At 46.6% G+C, this 9552-nt stretch overlaps 1 long non-coding RNA gene across 7 annotated transcripts; it reads right to left on the bottom strand.

Moving 5' to 3' along the window:
* Window positions 1-780: 780 nt before the first annotated feature.
* LOC116225578 (uncharacterized) lies at window positions 781-9190 on the bottom strand. Of its 7 annotated transcripts, none has more exons than XR_016470471.1 (5): window positions 3866-9190; window positions 3609-3694; window positions 3263-3339; window positions 1801-2051; window positions 781-1449 (listed from the first exon to the last, which is right to left on the bottom strand). It is a non-coding gene; the product is annotated as an uncharacterized LOC116225578 (long non-coding RNA). The 7 variants fall into 7 exon arrangements; XR_004166112.2 differs by having other exon boundaries at window positions 782-1449; window positions 1893-2051; window positions 3263-3349; window positions 3866-9186; XR_004166111.2 differs by having other exon boundaries at window positions 782-1449; window positions 1893-2051; window positions 3866-9185.
* Between the last annotated feature and the right edge of the window lie 362 nt (window positions 9191-9552).

Here is a 9552-nt window from a genome sequence, read left to right as displayed (position 1 = left end):
CACCAGGTGCTCAATCACTGCTTCAGGCCATGACTTAGCATTGCTGCTACAAGGTAATCCAATATTATCTTGCACATGAATGTTATACTTTTTCTGTGGTATGCAACAAAGTACAAGAGCTGTAAATTCATCAGTCTGGATTTTTCTTTCTCTTTATTCTCCTCCTCCCATCTTCCTAACACCTCATAAATTAATGCTTAGAAAACCCATGTATGATGCAGAGAGAACACATTCAAGCAACTCATTTTGCTTTCTTTCTCTCTCGGAGAACACTTTCACAGTCATGCAATGCCATTATCCTCACACAAGGATGCCTGCCTCCAAGGTTTTGACCAGAAAGTCTTATCTAGATTTGAGAAGTCTTAAAGTTTAACTGAAACTGATGTAATTTATTTCCAGACATTTATATTTTCCAGCAGAAGGAATATACTCGCATGTGGGATCCAACCCAGTGCTCTGGCTGGAACTAAAGTGCTAAAAAGTCTCCAGATCTCCTCTGGCAGCAGTTCATTAGGGCTGTGGATAGATGAGCTGACTGTGACCCCATCCCTCTCCCAGGACCAGCACTGTGAGAGGGCAGAGCCCAGTGTGAGACAGGGAACAGCCAGGGCTCCTCAGCAAGAGCAAGCCGACCCTTTGACTAATTTGCAGTCATCATTTGCTTCCCAGGTCATATTCTCTAACACACAATGTGATGATATCCTTAGTATTTTTTTTTTCCCCCCCTCTAGAGAAAGATGAAGAACTGCAGACTCCATTGTTTCCCACAGCTCCAAGATCAGCAATAAACACACAGCATCATTTTCTCACCCAAAAGCATTTTAATTTTTGACAAATTCCATATCACAAGTGTTATATAAAAAAAGCATCGTTACAGGGATGGTGAAATGCTAATAATGTTCCATGAGCAAACCAATGCCCAATGTTTAGGCATGCAATCAGAGCAATCAATGTTTCCAATGTCTCTTCTTCATATCCTTTTCTTGAGCAACCCAGGACACCAAGGGCAGTGAGCTGAAGACATCGGTCACTGCAAATGCATTGCTGAAGTGATGTCAGCTGAGTTCCACTGTCCTCCCTCACTTCAGGCAGCTCTTTGGCAGGGCCCAACACTACAAGCCCAGCTGGAAAGGAGTACGCCCATCCCAAATGTTTGCACCAGTGATACTGAAGGTGTCTGAGAGCTTGCTGGGTCAGCATGGCAGAGCAGCCATGTGGCACTCAATTGAATGACACTGCATTGCATACAGCAAGGCTCACCTGGCTCCACGGGACCCCACACCCCCAAATGGTGGCACCAGGTGCTGCAAAGTCACTGTAGTGAATCCTGTGCCATCTGCCCTTCTGGCTGTGAACATAGAGACTCCTGGACATGCCAGCCAGCCACGGCTGCCAGAGCAATCCCTGGGTGACAGCTTGTGTGAGGGACAGGACTGTGTCCAGATGGCCCTGGATTTTAAGGAACTGCACTGAGAGAACATAACTGAGCTCACCCCTCCCACATCAGCAGTGAGGGAGGAGCTCTTCCTGCTCCATATTGCCCACACCTTGTCACCTGCCATCCCTGACAACGCCACCCCATCACCCAGAAGAGCTGGCAGTCATCCCCCTCCCCCCCAAATGGTACTGCCTGTCACTTCTCCTCTACTGCCCACCCAAGGTCCCGCTCACTCTGCTGCCTGCCCCTTCTCCCTTCTGTGTCTCCTTCTTTACTGCAGCCTCCCATCTGTCATCCAGACCAAGCCCAAGCAGCAAATCACTTCTCTCAGCATTGTGCCCTTCTTCCAGGCTTCTACACACCTTTTTCTTCCATCCTACAGTAAGGTCATACTTCTTAACCTCCCTTTCCAGATGCTTGCATGCCTTCTTTTTTTCATGCCATTCTTCCTTACCGTATCCCAGTTTGTTCTTCACCAACAGTGCCAACTTGGACCCTCTGTTCAGCCACTTCTTCAACTGCAGTTTTTTGTCCTCCAGTCCTGGTACCCACTCCTCACAGCACTCTGTGGGTCGATAGGCCCACCCTGTAAAAAGTGTTCCTGATGTGGGAACTTAAAAATCATAGCAAATAGGTTAAATGTAGCAGCCAATCTATGACATAAATTGTTCCAAGTTAACCAAGACACCCAATATAAAGAATGTAACAGTGTTGTGTCAGTGACCAGTCTTCTCTTCAACAGGATGAACTTACCCTACAAGCGTTTTTTTTTTCCTTTAAGGGGCTCTTGATGTGATGTTGCATGGACACCTTTTAACAAGGCATGTATTATCACACTAAAGCAGCACCCAAACAAAAAATAAAAAGCTTTTCTATTTACTAAGATTTGTTTTTTATTGAGGATAGATTTACTGGTAGGACTAAGGAGATTGGATCGCTCTTCCCTCACCATCTAACAAAACATGGTCTCCCAAGAGAAGAAATACAAGCCTGTGGAGACCTCATCTCTATAATAGTACTATTGAGGCCCATCTGTGAAGAAAACCTGCTCTGTGCTGCAAAACCAGCTCTTCTCACTAATTAATCTCTTTGCTCCAGAAAACATAAGTGTTTCTTTCTGACTCTTCTTTTGTCCACCCCAGGCACACCGTGAGCCCATTCTTATCTCCCTCCCCTTCTCACCAGTCTCCTCTGTACCATCAGTGGCCACTGATAATCACATGTCAGGAAGCACCTTGACCCTCATCCCAGCAGTGCTAATAGGTGAGGTGCACAAGGTGTTCATCAGCTCAGCTTGCCTGGAGTCGGGTCTTGTTGATTGGATTACATCTGAACAGCACTTTAGCTGCTGTAATATCAGGAAGTTCAGCAGAGCCCCTGCGATTGTCACCTCATGCCTATCACTTGAGGGACACCGAGGCTTTATTTCTCCTGCTATGAAATAATGACTAACCAGAGCACTGAACTCTGATAGGCAAAAAAACTCATCAAGTATTTGCAAGTATTCTGCCATTTGTCCCTCTGTGCTCACTAGAGTTGTTAGCACTGAGCTGAGAGTAAGGAGAAAAAGCCCCCACACAGCAGTTGGGTCTACAGCCCAGACTGAGAAGTGTGGAGAAGGGGCATGGAGAGCATCCTAAAGTCGTTCCCCCAGGGCTGTAGGAAGGGCCCAATTCTGCTTTACACAGTTGTGATTCACAGAAAGGCAGATAAACCTCATTCTGTTTTTCTGTGTGTATGCACATACATGTGCTTGGAAAAAGGAGGCACATTCAGACCATAAAGACAAAAAACAAGCAAGAGCCACATACAATGATTTCTTACCAGGATTTAAGGATCTGAGATTTTTAGGGTCCTGAGCAACACGAAAGTTTCAGAACCTATTTACTTCTGAAGAAACTCTGAAAGAGACTAAGGAAATGTTAACACTTCAACAGTTAAATCAGCTTCTCTTATTCTATATAGGACTGCAGTCCTCTGTAGTTTTCCATAGCAAAGAAACCTCTTGTAAGAAGTTAAAATTGAGGCTGGCAGGCAGTACAAAATAAAACTTGGCTTGCAGCATGTGACTGGTGTGAGTGCTGCACTCATGACCCTGGTAGGCAGAGGGCACCTCCAGCTCTTTCCCCTCACCCCAAGCAGAGGATTTCAGCCCTCAGCCAGGACAGACCTCATGCTCTACAAGGCCATTTCCAAGGGACCAGGAGTGGTGACACCAGCAGATGGTTCTGCGGCCAATGAGAAAAATAACAGGGGCTGGAAAAAAAAAAATAAAGTGAAACATATTGAAAAACTTAATCTTCAGGGATGGAAATGGAAAGCATAGCAATGACAGCAGAAAAGCAAGGCCCCAAGATACAGTAAGAGAGGATCTGCTCAAAATCAACAGTCACAAGCACAGGGGAAAAAAAGAAAGAAGATACTTACCTTCAGAAGACCACAGTTTCACAAGGACCTCCAATAACAGACCCCTGCCTCCACTTCCAGCCCTTAAATGAGTGCTGGGAAGGGGTGGATTCTGGCTCCACCCCTTCATCACTCAGCTGCATTGCATTGCATTGCATGCACCTGTGCTCCCCTGGGTTGGCCCTGCCTTCCCACCAGGTGCTCAATCACTGCTTCAGGCCGTGACTTAGCATTTCTGCTCCAGTCTTCCAGGAAGAAATTCATTTACTTCTTCATTTTAGTTCCCTCATTAAAGGTAGCCCAGTCAGGATAAATCTAAGTATACCTAAAGAGTAACTCTTGTAATGGTGTAGAAACACCCAGACTGGAGTGAGTGCTCCAGTAGTTAGACTCAATGATCCTTATGGATCATTCATGAACTCTCCCAGCTTGGGATATTCAATGGTTCTATGATACTGCAGAATGCAACCTGAGTCTATAGATGAAAAATCCAGCTAGCAAACCTACTCTTTGTCCGTTACATTTAAATGAAATCAAGATACCACTGTTAGTAATACATCCTCCATGTTTCATGGGGCACACAGAGAAAGATTGGAGCAGAGGGCAACGCTGGGTGCCTTGGGGAGATGCATGCATCTGGATGGTCATGCATGGAGCAAAGAGAAACCAGTTCTGCAAAGGTACCGGGAGATCATCTTCCTTCTCTTGGCCAGAGCTGGAATTAATGTGTAAAAGCAGAGCTGGCTCCACCTGACACAGACTGGTCAAAGCACTTATCCCCAGTGAAATCCATGACCATTACAAACTGGAAAGCAATACACGGACATTCTTCTCTCCCCTTGCTTCACACTTCACCTTCTTTCCTTTTGGATGCTCCTATTAGAAGCAGAAGATATTTCACGTACATTAGGTGCTCAGCTGGCATAAGCTGGACTTTGGAAAGCCATTGTAATTTATACACCCGCAGGATCTGGCTATAAGCTTTTCATAAAGCACTCAAGCCCATGCCTTGTAGAAAACTGCTCTCTGAATGAATCCAGACCATTTTAGCACAGGATACCTTTTGATGCTTGAAAATCTGGCCGAAGAGCCATCAGCAAACGGAAATAATGGGAGGAACAAATTATCGAATTATCAAATTTGGGACAGGTGTCCCCCAAAGAGAGGCTGGGCTGCCTATGACCTTCCTTTGAAAGGCTCATTTTGTGCACCTCCCGTACGACCAGTTCTGTTACACATTAATAGTCTCTTTCCATAGCAACACCTGACCCTTCCCTCCCCTTGCTGTGATTATACATACATATATACAGATATATACAGATATATTTTCCCTGCCTGGGGAAAGGATGGACAGCTGACAATTTTCTGTGGCATCAGCACAATTTAATGAAAGGAAGGCTTTTCAAACAGCAAGAGAGCTGGAATGCTTCTTTAAAAAGAGAAATATGGGGAGTCATGGGATCCACAACTGTGTCAACAGCACAACAAGCTGTTATCTGTCGCTTCAGCCTGGCTCCTGCTTCCAGAAGACTGTACTGTGACAAGTATTGAATAAATGTGGGTGACAGCACTTTGGAAATGGGCCACTGCCAGTGCAGCTGCAGGGGATGGGAGGTGTAGGGAAGAGCTCTGGGCTGGGGAAGGCGATGGTCCACTCTGAGACAACAGTTCTCTCACAGACAATGCGGTAACGTTGGTCTGTAAGCGCCTGGCTAAAGTCCCAGCTCCACTCCAACCATTGCTGGTTACTGCTTTTTGAATGAAAAAGGTGTTTTGTGTTCAAAAAATCTTTCATGGCATTGTTCAACCCGTGGTATGTAAAGAAGGTTGGGCACAGCTCAGCCCCCTGATGCCTCCTGCAAGTAGAGAGTACAAAGACAACAGCGTTGTACCCAGAAGGAAAGCAGTGCCCAGCAGTGGAGCACATAGGGGCTAGAGAGCAATTCCTTTCAGAAATTATACCGTGCTTACAGGAAAGCAGTTCGGACAAATACAGAAGTAAGAATTAAATCTGTGCACAAAGCAAATCTGTAACCAAAGGGGAAAAATGTGATCAGGTCCAAAAACACACCATCAAGCCACTCGGAGTCAAGAAAAAAGCTATTAATAAAAATCCCTTGAAACAAGGATAGCATCTCTTGCTAAAGCAGGTAACACACATGAGTGCCACCCAGCACTGGGCCACAGATTGGTTCCACGATGCTGAAATGTAGGGGTGAGAAAAGCAGGTCCTGTAGGTTGGTCCAGTATGGTTGGTGTCAGGCTGGAGATGCATTTGGAGGAGTTGAATCCTATAAGACAAGCTCAGGGTAAAAGCAGATTCCCTGATTGGGTTAACAGAGAAACAAAACAGACTTTTTGCACTGATAGAGCTGCTGAATTATAAAACAATAGCTTGCACAGAAAGACACCATTGTATCTAGGAAATCCAGCACAGGATGGATCCGCAGCCTAGAGATAAGGGAGCAGGCAGGTAAATTGAAGGCTGGCAATGACCCAGCACTGCAAAAGAGAGCACTGGAAAGCATCAAGTGCATGCTACTGATACTCAGCTCTCTGATGTGAAGAAAAGGTATTATCCAGGGGGAAAAAATCATTCATAGGGGCCAAGAGATTAGGGAGCATGTTTGTTCCAACTGCGAGGAGCAGGAGGCAACCTACCAACATACCAAAATATCTTAGCATCTCTCATTAGAGCTGATGATTTTCTTCTCTTTTTCCTCTCCCCGATGAAATTGATGTGTCCAGTTTGTTGTGCCTGAAACATTTTGATTCATCCCCAAAGATCTACACTGAGGATAAAGCTCAGGGGCTGCGCAGCCGTCAGTCGGGATCCCCGGGTTCACAGCCCTGCAGCAACGCCGCCAGGGAGGCTGAAACAAAGCAGGGTTGAAATTCCCAATTTGTTAACCTTATGGACCTTCTGAGGTTACTTGCAGCCATAAGAGTGAAAAAGGATGGGGAAGGGGGAGGGAAAAAAAAAAAAAAAAAAAAAGACAGTGCATTCCTTGCTTGATATTATTATCCCTGGACCGGTGTGGGCTGGGGACCACTGGGGCAGAACAAAGAGCCAACGCAGACATCGGCGCGCTCAGACGGAGGGTCCCACTTGCTGAAAGAGCCAAAAACTTTTGACTTTTTAATCCCAACCTCAGTCAGAAGGTTATTAGACCAATGACCGCTGGGCCTAAACCAACAGCCAGCCCCCGGCCGACGATTCCTCCCGATTATGCTAATAAAACCCAGGACTGCTTTGAAGCCGAAGGATGTTTCTGCTCTCACCGTCCACTGAGAACCACATGTGACGCTCCCTGAGCGTGGTTCCTCTGGCATTCTTGTGCATCACCGATGAAATATGGTCCCACTAAAGTCAGAGGCAAATTGTGTTCAGCTGTGTTTCAGTAATGCAAATACGCTCACGTGTAGGTGTAAAAAAAGCTGCTTCCAATACAAAATAAGAAATTCTCAGGCAAAGGCAGCTTCTTTAAATAAACCTGAAGGGGAAAAGCCAGCAGGGATCTGTTAGCAGGAAAGTTTGAAGCAGTTAAGCTCTCACAGGAGGGCTGTATCCTCCCTCGGTATTCACACCAAGTTCTGAACCCTGAGGCTGAGTTAAGGTTTCATTTCTAGAAAGATATCCAAACCTGATGGTAAAGATTGAGATGATAACAAACTCACTGAGTCCTTTGAAATAACAGTTCGAGATACATTCTGCAGCTTTAAAGCGCTGTTTAATTTTGACATTTTATGAAGAAGATGCTGAAAACCCAAGAGATCAAATTCTGGTCCCAGTGTATGGCTGCAGCTCCGGTCCATCCCCCCACACACCCAGCACAGGTTTTGTTATGTTCTGCCTTTGCACCAAGATGTGAATCACTATCTGCAGGTATAAGCCAGGAGAGCAGGAGTGGTCCCCAAATAAACCCCCTGACAGGCAAAGTTCTTTTCCATTTCTTCAAGCTATCATCTTTTTTGATGCAATTCATTGCACTGGAAACAGCATAGTGTTGCCCACAGGAACTTTCTTGGGCTCCACCTGAAGTTGCCTTATTCCCTCCTGGAGAAGTGTGTGCCCACATTGCCTTTAGCTCATTCAAACACCCAAAGGTTTAACTAGAATGCGACTTTAATTTTCTTTACCATTTCATACCCCTCTTTTACAAAGAATCCCGTCTGTTTTAGGGCACGCTGAAGGACTGGGTGGGGGGCAGAGGCTCTCAGGGGCATCCCCGAATGTTCTCTAAATCCTGGACCTACGGCAAAATAAATCGCTGCCCCGTTCCGGCTGCGCGCATTCGGGACGCTGGGCTGAAAATCGCCCTCTCGGCACCGCGCATTCCCTGCGCTCCTCCGCGCCCCTCCGCGCAGCCGGAGCCGCGTCCGCGCAAACCCCGCGGGTGGAGGGAAACGGCGGCGAAAAGGACCGATATGGGGAGTGCAAAAAGTTCGGAGGGGGAGCGGGTGCGATTTGGGAGTGGCTGCCTGAGGTCCGCGGGTGCGCAGAATCCGCGGGTTTGGGGCCTGAGCCCGGGGCCCACCCGGAACTTCGGCACGGCCTGAGAGCTCAATTAGCATTATCTTGATGAATTTATAGGCAGCGAGTCCTTGCTGTGCCTTTCAGAAGTCGCAGGGCACACTGTCCCCATCTGTTCCTTTATGATTCTTAGTTCCTTTTTCTTTTTTTTTAATTTTATTTAATAGTAATAGTTGACCTAATATATATGGCTGGGGGAGAAGGGGAAGATGCGACTCGTACAACGTCAATCAAAACTCTTCCTGAAGCCCTCCCCACATGGACGCTTTCTATCTCCCAGCGGTACCGGCAAGATGTTCTTAGCCAAATACATGATTCTATTAATGAGCACTTATATTTGCTAAGGAATGCAAATTCTTTCTCTCCGTGTATTATTAGCCGTATCAGAATGTTTGTCCTTTCAGTCCTCTTTGAAGTTGAAGGAGGAAAGGCTGTTATGTGGCACAGAGAAAGAAAAAAAAAATAAAGAGAGAGAGAGAGAGGGAAAAAACACTTCTAACTCCTCCGGGTTTTTATTTGTTCTCTTGCCAAAAACGCCAAAGGTAGCAAAAGTTACAGAAATTATTTAAAATGTGTGTTTTGTTTTCTTTTTTACCCCTCCAAATTAGGTAGATGTTTTTTTGTTTTTTTTGTTTTTTTTTCCAACTGATCGTCCCCTTTGAGTAATAACGGGATCTAATGAACAGCCTGCTTTGAATTGACTCGATAAAATAGCCTCTGTGATGCTCGAGAGAATCTATTACGAGTTGGAAGGGAATAAATCCCATTGCCGCCCCGACCGCGGGAACGCTGCGCTCAGCGCACCGAGCCCCCCATCACACCCCCCACCCCCCCCCCCGCTCCTCCGAGGGCCGCCCCATCCCAACGCTGAGCCCGGGGGGGTCGGGAGGTCCCGGTGGGGCTGAGCCCGCTGCCCGCTGCGCGGTGCGGTGCGGAGCGACTCCCGCAGCGCTCCATGGGACCGCATCCCCCCGGCGCAGCGCAGCCTTTGCGAGCGCAGCGGTTCGGCTGTAGTTGTTTGTTGTTGTTGTTGTTGTTTTGTTTGGTTGGTTTTTTTTCTTGCGGATAAACGAGGGGGGGGGGGAATAAATAAATAAATAAAGAGAGCCCGTGAGCCGGCGAAACTTTTGTCGTGTATCACTTTTCCTCTTGAAAGGTGTTATAACAGCAATTC

Source organism: Phasianus colchicus, chromosome 12 (genome assembly GCF_987193195.1).
Source record: "Phasianus colchicus chromosome 12, bPhaCol1.hap1.1, whole genome shotgun sequence".
Classification (NCBI taxonomy): domain Eukaryota; kingdom Metazoa; phylum Chordata; class Aves; order Galliformes; family Phasianidae; genus Phasianus; species Phasianus colchicus.
The sequence above is the reverse complement of the archived record's forward strand: the minus strand, read 5'-3'. Positions and strand labels throughout refer to the sequence as shown.